This window comes from Geospiza fortis, unplaced genomic scaffold (genome assembly GCF_000277835.1).
Source record: "Geospiza fortis unplaced genomic scaffold, GeoFor_1.0 scaffold104, whole genome shotgun sequence".
Lineage (NCBI taxonomy): Eukaryota > Metazoa > Chordata > Aves > Passeriformes > Thraupidae > Geospiza > Geospiza fortis.
Window position 1 is genome coordinate 719,902 of NW_005054325.1, and position 12,582 is coordinate 732,483.

The window sequence follows — 12,582 nt, forward strand, 5'->3', positions numbered from 1 at the left end:
CAAAGGAGAAGTTGGAAAGAAATGGAAACAATAAAAATAGAAAGGAGATGCATGCTGAGTAACAGCTTTTGTGGAGTGAAGATAGTGTAATACGTCCTTGTGGGCTGATGGTTGATGGGTGGAAATTTTCCTATGATTAAGTAAACAACTAGTCAAAGCAACAGAAATTTTCATCATGTTCTCTTTGACAATTCACCTGGTTACTTTTGGAATGAGTACTTTATGGAAACTTGGAGCTCTGTTTAAGTATTTAAGTACTTTTGAATGGTTGCAAACCTAAATAGTACAGTAGTAGTTATATAAATTATGGTACTAAAATTGACAGAAGTGCTTTGTAATGAATTGTATTAATACCTATCAAAGAAATATTCGCTTAATCTCCATTCTTTTCAAGAACTAAACTAGTTCTGTCAGGTGACCTAGTAAAAGAGTAATTTGATTACGTTAATTATTGGGGTGGATTAGAATTATAAGCAGTTATGTTAGAAAAAGGACAAAAGCTGCCCCAAAGTTGAAGAGCGTTAGAGTAATTGAGAAAAGAAGGCACTATGACATTAAAAGATAGTTAATCACTTGTAAATTTGCTTTATATTCTGTGGTATAAAATTTCAAGATTTGACATCCAGAACACCTCTCCTCTACCACCTGTTAGGAGTCAGAGCTGCTGAATACTGCAGTGGGGATCTGATGCTCCTTGTTTTATTAACTGCTTTTGTTTTGGGACAAGAAATATAAAGACAGGAACTTACTCTGTCATTTGTCATTGCGTCCCCACTCCTTCTAGGATAGTTACCTCCCAGTCACTTTCTCTTTCTAATAAACTGCATTCATGAGAAATGGTGGTGTTCAACAGGAGGCAGTGGAAAGGGTAGGAAGGTTGGCTCTGGATCTGGCAGCAGCACTGCTGGACACAGAGGTCAGTGCATTGGGAGAACCACATCCTTGTGTGGACAGCAGCTTTTGTGGAGTTACTGTAGGGGGGCATTGTGTGCTTTTGTGCAGGTGTGGGGAGAGCCTCTGAGGGGAGGCACTGCTGTTATGCTCTCCTCATAATCCCATCTGACCTCCCTCCACCGAAGGAGGAGGATGGAGGATTGTCCTGGGGTGACTTCATGATGCTTGTATCCCCGTTTGTCTGTTTAGAAATAAGTTTTGCACCTTTAAGACTGGAAGTGGGGGAGAGAAGAAGCATGGAGTTTATCAGAAACTGCACTTGCTCCCCTGCATCCTGGTGCTGGACTGTGTTGCCTGCAGCACGGACAGACAGCGGGACAGAGGTCTCCTTTGCTTTTAGTTAGTTTTAGCTAGCTGAGGCAGTGAAGTTCCCTGGACTGTGGTTTGTCTCTTTCTTTGGACCTGTTTAAACCTGCTCTGGACTGAACACCCAGAGGAGCACCGGCAGCTCACACCGGTGGCCCACCAGGCTGGGCCTGGCCTGCAGCATTTCCAGTGCTGGAGGGACTGATCAGAGACTGAGTGAGCGGAGCTGCGACCCAGGGAGGGGACTTTCTGAGTTTGTCACCTCCTTCAGAGCAGCAAGAGGTTCTACTGTTTAATATTGTTCAATTTTTTGTGCTGATGAATGCTTTGCCTGTTAAATAAACAAGTTTTTTCCACTTTTCTCCAAGGAAATCTTTTCCCAAACCAGATGGGGGAGAGGCCACTTGAATTTACTTTCTAGAGGAAACCCCTTCGGAGGTTTTCTCCCAAATTTGCTCTAAACCAGGACAAGGGTGTTCATCTGTACAGTCTGTGGCCAAGTGGTAGGTGTGTGGTCCTACCCAAGGACCGTGTTAACCCTGGGACTGCATGAGGGTTGATTTGCTCCAGGACAGTATTGCATTCCTGTCTGCTGCCCTGCTCCAGAAAAAAGCAACTGCCCTTCATCAAAAGTTTTTTGCAAAGGCTTCTCAAAATCACCTGGCAGTAACTCTTTTTGACTGCCAGCTGCTCCTCAAACCCCATGGAGAAGCAGTTTCTTTTAGTCAGAGCTGCTGCATGGCACAGTCTTCCTAGGTCTAAGGAGGAGGTCTGGCAGTAGGACAGAGGTGGGCTATATATCTTGAAATCTCAGAAGCCACAGTCCATTGGATACCCAAATGTGCCCATCAGTTGTTAGCTTGGAAACATGTGGGTTCAATGAAGCAAGGTATTTTTGCAGCAGTAGTTGGTGTCCTGATATGCAGCGTTGTCTCTTCCCTGGCTGCACCTTGGGCATGGGATGGCCCTTGCTGTGCCAGGCTCAGGGCTGCACGTGCAGCTGCAGGGTCAGAAGGACACAACCAGGGAAGACCTGTGTCATCCCTCTGCAAGCAATTTCCCAGATCTGTCTTCTTGCTCACGGCCAGCTTTCAGTCTGCTTGGAAGGAATCTCCTTTCTGCACAGCTTTGACTGTTGTGTTTGGCTGACATTGGGTCGGGGGTGCAGAATTTCACTGCCTGGAGACAGCCAACACAATCAGTGACTCTGCTTATGTGTTGATAGGAGACTGTCTTGGGAAATCTAGTCTGAAAAGGCTGAATGAGGATAATCTCAGGATTTCATTCAATCGGGTTATTGTGCTATGAAAGAAAAATATTAATTTAGTCCCTCCTGTGGCAGTGCTGGGTCAGTCACAGTGATTATCCTGTTTTAAAAAGCGCAATTCACTGATGGAGAAATAATTGGCATTTATTGTCTCAGAAGCTGCTGGAGTCAAAAGCTGCAAATTATAAAAAGCTTTTTCATTCAAAAATGTTTTATAAGGTGTGCTGCAGCTGTGAGCTAGTTATGAGCAAGTGTTTGTCTGAAATGTATTCAGTGAAATGAGTGTGGTATAAAGACGTATGAAAGAAATAAATTCTATTAAATGATTCTAATATGTATATGTATTTAATACATTGTTTACTTTTCGCCTCTATAGATAATATTAAAAATACTAGAAGACAGTATTTCTTAGAGAGATAAATTTTATTGTTGGTTGCTTTTGCTGAATACTGCTCTATAGCTTTTTCCTTTATGAGACATGTAGCTCTTTATATCATTTTTCAGGAGAAACTTTTGAATTCTGATTTGTCCCAGAGACAAATCCTGGGTTTATTCAAAAGCTGTGAAGTAATGAAAGCTGCTATATTTTTTCTGCCTGTATTGTATTAACCAGTTGCTGTGATGGAGCAACTGAAGGTTTTATTCAGGACTGGCTAACCAATGTCTGGCCACCTCCCTTACTGAGATTTTAGATTTAAGGAGATTGGGCAAGTGCTCTAAAAATGTTACTCCTGTGGTTTCTTGGGATTTTTTAGCCTAAGAGAACTTTTTATTTGTGAATAAGTAAAACAGCTTCAGTAAGTTACTTCCTTTGGAGTAACTTTTGAATTACTTCCTTTATGCTATTTAAAAGAAAACAAAACCCTGTGCTAGAGGGAAGTAGCGAGACTTGTAGATGTTTCTGCTCAGGCACCAACTGTGTATTAGCTTCTTCAGCATAAATTTAGTTCAATTTAAAAGGGAATTCACATCTGTTATGGCAACTTTGTTACATATCTGTGCTTTTTTGGGGAGGCTCAGTAAAGGAGTGAGAGAAATTAACTGGAAAAGAACTTAAAAAGTGCTAAAAATGAGGGAAGTTAAAAGAGAGTGATGCAGGCAATGGCTATATTGAATGTTGTGGCTTTTTTCTCTTCAACTCCTTTTTCTCCCCATCAGAAATTGCATGGATTAGAGCAAAATCAAAGAAATAGGAGTAGGGATAATGGATGCCTATGTGAAAGATTTCCTTTCCTGAGTATGCCATATACACAAAGCAGACACTGACCAGTACAGCAGAGACCTGAGTTAGGAGTAAATTGTGTCCAGTCCAGAACTAACACCAAGGAAGATGTCAAATAGAGAGAGAACTGTTTCCCACAGGCTTTGGCATTGTACCCTCCAGGTGCTGGTTAAGCAGTGTCTTCTGTTATTCTTAAAATAGCAGCTGCTTTATATATTAAACAGACAAAGTAGAGAACATGGAAGAGGGATATGGGAGGTGAGGGCCATTTAGTTCAAAGAAACAAACAATCCCCAATATAGTTTTGTGGATTCAAATCATCTGACCCAACTAAGAAGCAGGTTTTCGTTGCATAAAACATTGTGCAGACAGTCATAGGGACTAAGTTATGAAGAAGGAAGTAGTTCTTGAGGGACTAGTTAGGACCTAAAAGTTAAATATGGGGCCCTAGCAAATAGAGAAATCAAGGTCTTAAGCATAAGCCAGAACTACATCAGGTAAATGTAAAATTATTAGTTCTACTTAAAAGTGGTTTGTACTTAGGGTTGTATAGCCCATTCCTTACTTGTGCTGCCTTTCCTATTGCACTAAGTTAATCAGAACTGTTATTGTGCTTACAAATTGCCTATTTTAAACTATACATATAATTTACTGTAGTTCTGTGATTGTATTCTTTTGTCTTCCTAAATGCTCTTCTTTACTCAGATCCTTGGTTTTCTTTGTGGACCTACAATTGTTGTCATTGCTTCTGTAGCTCCAGCCAGCATTCGTAGTTTTCTTGGTGAGTTTTACCTGTTAGATTGTGTTGCTTTGCTGACATTTCCTCTTCTGCTCCTGGCACTGATCAGCTTGTGGCTATTATCCTTTATTGTGGCTTTTATGTAAAATAATCCAAAGTTTTTCATTTCTGGACCTTGCAAACACATCCAGGTTGGCATAATAGTCAGTGAACAGTTTTCATGACTGGATGGACAAGGTTTTTGTAAGGCTTACTACAAATACCTTGTCTTCTCTCTTAACCTTCTCATTTGTAGTTCCAAGGGGCAACAGGAACATCAGATTCCCTTCCCAAATCTGCCTGTTTTAAGGCTAAGAGATTAAAGAAAGTAGTCTATAGTCCTCAGAAGATTTCTAATTTCTTCTCCCTTGAAAGTATTACTACATCAGGAAAATAAACAAGCTTGGTCTCAGTGCACTCAGGATGAGGGCAGAGTCCTGTCAGCATGAGAACAGGTGGGCTGAAACTATTTTGTTCTTATCCTAGGAATTAAGTGGATCCTCTCTCCTCTCCTCTCCTCTCCTCTCCTCTCCTCTCCTCTCCTCTCCTCTCCTCTCCTCTCCTCTCCTCTCCTCTCCTCTCCTCTCCTCTCCTCTCCTCTCCTCTCCTCTCCTCTCCTCTCCTCTCCTCTCCTCTCCTCTCCTCTCCTCTCCTCTCCTCTCCTCTCCTCTCCTCTCCTCTCCTCTCCTCTCCTCTCCTCTCCTCTCCTCTCCTCTCCTCTCCCCCTCCCCCCCTCCCCCTCCAATTCTCTTTTCCCGTGGAGCAGACCTGTGACTGATGCCCCAGGTTCAAGGGCCTGCACTTCCTGCTTGATTCTCTGCAGGTCTGTGGCCTGTGGGTTGCTGTGCTGGGTCAGCGCTTCAGTCACCTCTGTGCTCGCCTGCTGTGTCTCCCCAGAGCTGTTCTCTCAAGACCTGCAGCAGCACAGTATGAGTTCCAAACACAGTTCTTTTTGTCCTGTACACTCAACACATCTGAGAATTTCAGGAACTGAAGGAAGGGGCAAATGGAAAAATCCAGGAGGGAGACCTTCCTTCCCTCAGCTTCCCAGCACTTCTGACAGCGTGAGCAGCAGTATCCACTTACCTTAAGCATCTCTAAGGTTGTAGCACAGTGTGGGCTGCTAAAGTTCTTGCACATATTGAACTCTTCTCATTTCTCTTCCCCTGGCACTTCATCCCCTCTGTTCAAAAAGTAAAATCAAAGCAAATGACTTCAAACCAAAAGCATTCATCTTTTACAAATAGTTCAAGGCCTCTGTACAGTAATAGAATAAAGCTCTGCTGGCATGTTTAATGAGTGCTCTCTCGGTAGGTGCTTTTCTCTGTGCCCTGAGAATTTGAATTACAAGAGAAAATTTATTGTACTTCTGTTACAAAACCATTCCATTAAGTTTAGGTGCTCCATCTTCCTCTAGCAAGGAAGTGTCATGCAAGATATTTTGTATAAATAAGGTCAGGTCAGGGCACAAAAGATGGGAATTGAGCCTGTCATGAAGATACCTGAGAGATGAAAGTTTTCTAAAAATGTTGTCTTCCTCTGTTATCTAACAAATTTGGGAACAGAAGTGCCTCAGTTCTTGACATTCCAGCACCTGTATTGTTTTGTTAGAATTCACCACAGCAGTTGTATAAGTGGGTTAAGTTACCTGCATGTAAGTGGTTGCAGAGGTGTCTCCCTCAGTGCAGTAGGACTGAGTGGGATTAGAAATACGGAATGGAAGTAAACTGAGATTTGAGTTTGAAGACATGTAGGTTGAGATTTAAGAATGTAAACAGCCATAATGGTAATATTGACTGTGGTGAAGATTGCTAAAGTCAGCAGAGAGGTGAGTAATTTAAGTAGTTAAAGATGAGCCAGAACAGTAGAAAAAAGAGATCAAAGAACCTTAGCACAGGAAATAACTTTGCAGGGTGGTCCAGAAAGACTACGATGAAGAATTGGGTAGAGAATGGGAGTTGGGCAGATGCCAGTGGGTCGCCTACAGAGATTTTCTGTTTCAGCTTTGACCTGTAATGGTTTATTTGGTCCCCTGCTCCTCAGACACAGAGGAACAAGCAAGCAGAAGAAGCGTGGGAAGTGCAGAGACTGACATACTGAATGATGAGCCCAAAAACTGAGATGGGGAGGAAGTGCTCATAGTATTCTTGAGTGGAATGTAGAAAGAAAAAAAATCTTGCTATCAGAAAAACCTGTTTCAACAAGGCCAAAAGGTAGGGTTTTAATTGGTTCAGGGGAGGATGGCTAGGACTGATACACGTCTACATCACATCAGGGAATTACATGCCTAGCCAGATGTCCTGGCATTGTCAGGCAAGCTTTCAGGGTAGTTGTGGAAGCCTTGTCCTGTCAGATACTAAGTCTTGTATTAGAGAATTTCCCAAAACAGTATTCATAGTGTACAAGGCAGCAAATGGCAACAGTTTAGGAATGAAGATAGGCTAGGGGATGTCTATCCTTGTTGAGCTGCAGAAACCCTACTGGGGCTGAAATTTTAAGATTTGTTTTATGCTACTGGGATGTGATCATGATGCTTTTATATCCTCCCTGCAGCATTCAATTCTGCCTAAAGCAGGGCTTCAAAGCCCTGCAGCCACTGTGGGCAGTGGCAATGTGGAAAGTGGCTCAGAAAGGGTTGGTTTGTGGTGGCACCTGCTGACAAAGCACAGCCTTCTCACTTGGCTTTGCTTTAAGAAGCAGCACAGAGGTGTATGGTGTGTTACTGTCATCAGTAACTTCACTGATGCACCTCTGTGAGCACTTGAACATGTGGAAGGAAATGGAGAAACCTGGAATTTCAGATGAAGAATTAGGTGGTAACATACCTTCATATAGAGTTTGCAAGGGGTTATTTCAGAAAATCAATAAGGTTGAAAGAAACGTCTAAAATTACTGAGTCCAGCCATTAACCTAACACTGCCGGGTCTGCCGTTATTTCCTTACGGTGCTAAGATGTTTTGGAGGAGAATGCAATTTTTTACTTGCAAATATCTGTAATTCCTCTCCAGACAGTAATCTGGACTTTGTCCCTAAGTGATCACTCTTATTTTACCCTCTAGTGTGTTTGGGGTTTTAATTTCCCCAGTGTTTTCCTAGAACGTGAGAAGCATTTTTACTAACTGAAGGATGTGATTATTCATGAAAAGTAATGACTGCAACATCATTAGATTTTGTCCTTGTAGATGCTGGTTTTGAAGACAAGTGAACTCCAATCATCTAGAAAAAGGAAAGCACTGGAGCTGGGACTGTTACTTTGTGTATGTTGACCAAAGAGGTAATTGCAGTACTTGAAGTAGAAACTGGAAGTGTGCTCAAGCTATGTAATTGTTACCATATGAAGATGAAGGGAAAATGTGCTCAGATTACCTCGACTGGAATGAAGAGTCTGATGATCTCTTGGTTGTGTAGGGCAGGAAGAAAGGAAGATTTAGAAGCATTGCTTTGAGCCTTGGGATACACAGCTGTGCTGAAGCAAACCTCTGTTCCCTCATGTCTTTTGATTACCTTTCAAATTGAATTTGTCCCAAGTTATTTAGAACTAGAACAGGAAATGCACTGAATGGTGTTGCTCAGGGACATTATGTTGATACTTCTTGGCATTGGCCTTGCAGGACATAGCACTGATGTGGCAGTGGGCAGGCTGCTGGGGAGGGGCAGGCCAACTCACCCTGCAGGGAAACGAGCCATGGGAAGAAGTGCTGTTTCCTGGGATTTGTGTCCCTGTGCCCTGCATGGCAGCAAGTCCTTTTATCACCTACCTTTCAGTGCATGATGTGGGGCCCCAGGGTGGGCTGTTTCAAGTAGCTGGAGAGAAGATGGGCAGCAGGAGAGCATCTAGAGCAGCATAAGCCAGCATCTGTTCCTGCAGCTCCACCAATTGTAGGGCCGTGAGTGGGAGGTGAGAGACGGAAGCAGGGACGGATCCTTGAGAACAACTTCACGAGTGAGATCTTGAAGAATGGTGTAACTTAGGTGTGCTCTGCACCATTCTCATTACACTGACAGTACCATGTGTGCTGGCAGCTGACTGTGGTTACTGCAAGAGGTGCAGAATGTGATTTTCTGCCCTGGCACCAGAGAAAATCTGGTCCCTGCCATGGCAGCAGGTCTCAAGCTTCCCAGTTCACCAGCAGCAGAAACAGGGCCTGTCTAATCTGTGTTCATACCACATGTCTAAGCAGACCTGAGCTTTGCAGTCTGGCTGTCATCCATCTGTGTCTCCTGCAGAAAGGGCACTGGTGTGAATTGTGGCTCAAATCTCTCCTCTCATCCACAGAAGAGATTTATTTTCACACCTGCTTCATAGAACTTGGAGGTTTTTGTGCTGTTTAAGACCTGCTGCCCTTCTTTCTGCAGCACAAGTTGTAGAGTACTAGAAGTTCCTTGTAGCTGTTAAGGGTTACCAGTTTCTGGACCCCTACAGACTGAACTTTAGGCACAGCTGCTTGGCATAGTTGGAGGCCATATTAGTGATCCTGGACTATCTACCAGCCCTGTGTGGCATGTCCTGTGGTTTCCTTTTGTAACAAATACTGGATTTTGAGTGGATATGCTGCATGAGATCAAAATGCCTGACACTGCCGTAGTTGGGAGTTATTAATGAAAAAAAATAAAATTGACAAATGCCCATTTACCCTGTTTTTTTTTTTGGTGAAACTTTTGCTTAGATGCACCTTTTTGGATTTGTTTGCCTGATGGTGTTTCAGAGTGAAATCCTGCATTTCATCTTTTCTTATTGATGAGTACAGTCCCTGAAAATCACAGAAACTTTTAGATAATTTGCTCTTGGATTGCAGCTGACTGTGATATCAATTGCTTCTGGATATGGCTTTAACTCAACTGCTTCAGCTTGGTTACAGAGATCCAAAATAAATGCTGGCTCTCTCTTGCTGGAAGCTCCTCTTAACTCCTGCTAGTGTTGTGGGGCTGGACAAATGTCTTTCTCTGGAGATGGTCAGTGCTGCTCCAGCCTCAGAGGAATTGTTGAGAAGTGAGGTAAGGCACCCACACCAAGCAGGGCATGTAGGACTAGTGAACAGTTTCATGCTTGGATTCCCAGCTGGCTGAGCAATATCTAAAACAAGATCTTTGCTTGTTCACACAGAAGGACCTGTCTTAGGGTATGCACACTTAGTTTCCATGTTTTCAAACTTCAGACGCTTTGGATATCTGATCTGTGTGTTTTCTTTTTCTTTTCCTTTTAATAGTTTTTGGCAGGCTAAGCAAATTGGTTAGCATGAGGAGGAATCCTTTTTTTGTTAATCCATATGGCATTTTGTTAGAAACAAATGCTCTATTTATTAATTTTTGTTTGTTTTGTGCAGTGTTAAAAATAACATGGCATTCGTGTTTCATGTTTTCTGGTCTATGTTTCACTGCTGTAGGCGGGCCAGCCTCTGATTGAAGTGCAGTGTTAGGGATGCTTGCTGTCTTTTCTAAGTAGACTATTTTGGAGCTGCAAATGGGAACTGAAAGTTTTCCAAAGTCAGGATGTTACAACTGAATCTGCTTTCTCTTCCAGACATTCCTGTGCAAATGGCTTGTGGGAGGTAGCAGCTTAAAAGGTTGCTGGAGAGATACCTTCTGTACCTTCTTCCTCATTTCCCAAAACCAAATGCAGTGTTGAAAATACTCACTGATAGGCTGCTTTTGTGTGGACTTTATTCCTGAACGAAATACTATATTAGCAACTTTTAAATTATTTTATTCTGCTTTTGTATCCCATCATTCAAAGATTTGGCACTGTGTTTTAACATGTATGAAAGTCAAGTGCTAATATATGAAGAAATGTGAAATCTGAAACTGTGGCAGTCTAATCAGATTTTCTGATTTGGCAAAACCTGTGTCATGGCCAAGATTTGGGGAAGTTGGCCACGATGTGGGGCCAGGATGTGTGGAAGTTGTGGACAACTTCCACTGATTCTTGAACAGAGTCCAGTCTAATTCTCTTCTTTACATGGGTAAAGGTAAATAAATTATATTCTTTCTTTCTCTTATCAAACATAACTTAGAAATTTTGAGTTCATCAAGTGTCTGAGCACAGCTAGCCCTAAGTTTTTGATTGTAGCAGGATGTAATTACATCAGGGCAACACGTTCCTCCTGTTGCTATTTGTGCTGAAAGGTCTGCTCAAACTACTACAGGATTTTTCAATGGAAGTCACTGTCTAATGTCTAATTCTCTCAGTGTCTTCCAACGTGCAGGGTATTTTTGGGTTTGTGTGTTAAGCTACAAACATGCAGAGTCATAACATCAGTGTGAGAAAATCTGCAGTGCAAACAGGAAGAGAGGACTGCTGTGTCTTTTTCCTTCTGCATGTTTTCTGCTCATCCCAGCCTGTGTTCTGCAAACTGCTGCTCTGCATCCCTGCTGCTGTTTGGACAGAGGGTGGCAACAGTCTTAAGACAGACTGGTTCACCAGGGAAGTGGAAGAGGGGGCTTCAGATCTCATATTCTTTTACAAGATTCTTCTTTTTGGTAGTTTTTGTTCTTTCAGAGGAAGGAAGAGGAAAGATGTAATGGTCCACAAGTGACTAATGTTGAGCAGAGTGTGCAAAGACTCCAAGGGAAAATCAGAGACTTGAGACTCTGGTTGCAGCCAGATTTTGTGCAGAAGGAGTGAAGATGTTGAAAAGTTTTGATTAGAATAGTATTAGTCCCGGATAAGGAAGATTGCACCTGAATATCTGGGAGATATAATTGTTTTGTAAATTACTCATCCTCTAGTATAGTTACACAGAAAGAGAACATGGTTTGGGATTTTTTTTTCTGTTTTGAATGTAGCTCCTTCTACATCTAAATAATTCCAGAAATAATTCTGTAAAAATTAAGATTTGTTGGCTGACTGCAGATGCCATGTTACTGATAGCTGCTGTTACCTCTAGTTGCTGTCACTTCATGATTAATATACAACATACAGGGAACCTGAATGAAAGAAGGTATTCCATGAGAAAAGTGAATGCTGTTTTCCAGCATGTAATTTATTTATTTAGCAAATGAAGATGGGTACAGCTTATTTATGAAATCTGCTGTCAGTGGTAGAGAACAGCAGCACCATAGGGCATTTTCGTATTACCATATTAAAAACCATCATTTAGCAAGCCACCCCTAATCTAGTGTCTGATCAGAAGGGCTGGTGTCTCTCTGAGAATTAATTCCAGCAACAGAATAAATAAGTGCCCTTTCAGCTTTTAAAAAAAGTTGAAAAAATACCAGTTTTTCCTTTTTGTGGTCATTTGCAACTTACGCAGACTTGGCTCTGGCTGTTACTACATTAACAACTCCTTCTATTGAGCTCAGCTGTGAGGAAGGCACTTGCTTTTTAGGAGGTTTGTTGTCATTGGATACTGCGGTGCTGATGTACGTTACTGGGAAGTGCTATTTTTACCGCAAGTCTGCCTCAGCCTCTGGCAATATCAGCTATTTGAGCACAGTTCCTGCCTCTCCAGTTGGCATCTCTGTTGTCACACAGACATATGCTGCCATTTGCTTATTTCTGCATCCCCAGGTTGCTCTCTGGCAGTGCTCACCCCTAACCTGCTTGCTCATTTGTGCTAAGAGCAGTTGTGCTGTCCTCCTTGAGCATATCCTCCATATCGACAAGGTGAGCATTACCTCTCCCCAGCTTAGCTTTGGGCTGTTTCAGGAAAGAAATATTTACTCCTAAGTCCTGCTTTGCTTTGTAGCCAGTGCTGCACAGAACAGCTTGGTTTGTGTGACTTTGCAGATAGCAGGAAGATAGAGTGTGAAGTTGGTCATTGTGAGACAGTCTGGGAAATTTTTGCTGCACGCAGCCTCTTTGTGCCATGCTGTCCAGTCTCATGCAGTGTTGATGGTGGGCCCTGACTGCCTGTTGTAGCAAAGCCTCCTCTGCATTAGCAGTGCAGCATTTTCTCTTGCACTGTGAAGCCAGGGGTCAGACTCTGGTGCACCAGTCTATGATCTACCAGCCCACAACACCTGGCACATGGCAAAGGTGCAGATCCATGGGCTGAGGTTGGTTATAGGAGCATTGCCAAGACCACATGGTGGATCCTGCACTTGGGTTGCAACAAC

The 12,582-nt window shown here is 42.6% G+C and overlaps 1 protein-coding gene across 1 annotated transcript in view; it reads left to right on the forward strand.

The window, feature by feature from the left end:
* SLC66A2 (solute carrier family 66 member 2) overlaps nt 1-12,582 on the forward strand; it is a 66,561-nt gene that overhangs the window by 46,324 nt on the left and 7,655 nt on the right. The gene's annotated exons all lie outside the window — the stretch shown is intronic.